We start from the raw sequence: 521 nt of genomic DNA, 5'->3' as shown, positions 1-521 counted from the left end.
GTCGCTGAGGACTACGCAGTTCCTGTCACTGGCTGCTCCTGATACATCGTATACTGCAAAACATGCGTTTTTGCTTATTAAAGTGATTCCGGGTCCCTTCTCAACAACAAAAAACAGTACAGGTATAAATAAGGACAGCTACACATAGTCCACAAACCTATGTTTCCAAATATGATGCCATTCTCTGTGGAGGCCACCTTCACATTGGCTTTGATGTTGGCAAAGTCGTGAGGAGCCAATGTAAGAGGAGATGGTTTCTCAACCAATTTAAGATCACCTGGAGATTGAAGAACATGTTTAGTAAAACATGCACCAAAACATACAATAAAGTAATTTCTTAAGAATCCAAGGACCAACGTGTACCAAGTGTTGCCAGCTCCAGGGTACAGTTCTGTAGGGTGTCGCTAGTCTGATTAACAACCAGGACATCCAGGACGATGTCATACTGATTGACATGGACATATGCTTCTGCGTACACTGGATCTGAGAAACCAGTCAATTGGGTGACCTGGAAGAAAACA

General features: G+C 43.0%; 1 long non-coding RNA gene across 1 annotated transcript; it reads right to left on the bottom strand.

The window, feature by feature from the left end:
- LOC107734937 (uncharacterized) lies at positions 1 to 514 on the bottom strand. Its single transcript, XR_001639228.1, has 3 exons — positions 364 to 514; positions 158 to 277; positions 1 to 53 (listed from the first exon to the last, which is right to left on the bottom strand). It is a non-coding gene; the product is annotated as an uncharacterized LOC107734937 (long non-coding RNA).
- Positions 515 to 521: the final 7 nt, after the last annotated feature.

This window comes from Sinocyclocheilus rhinocerous, unplaced genomic scaffold, assembly GCF_001515625.1.
Source record: "Sinocyclocheilus rhinocerous isolate Xijiao unplaced genomic scaffold, SAMN03320098_v1.1 C35543906, whole genome shotgun sequence".
Taxonomy (NCBI): domain Eukaryota; kingdom Metazoa; phylum Chordata; class Actinopteri; order Cypriniformes; family Cyprinidae; genus Sinocyclocheilus; species Sinocyclocheilus rhinocerous.
This window is presented reverse-complemented; position numbering and strand designations above follow the sequence as displayed.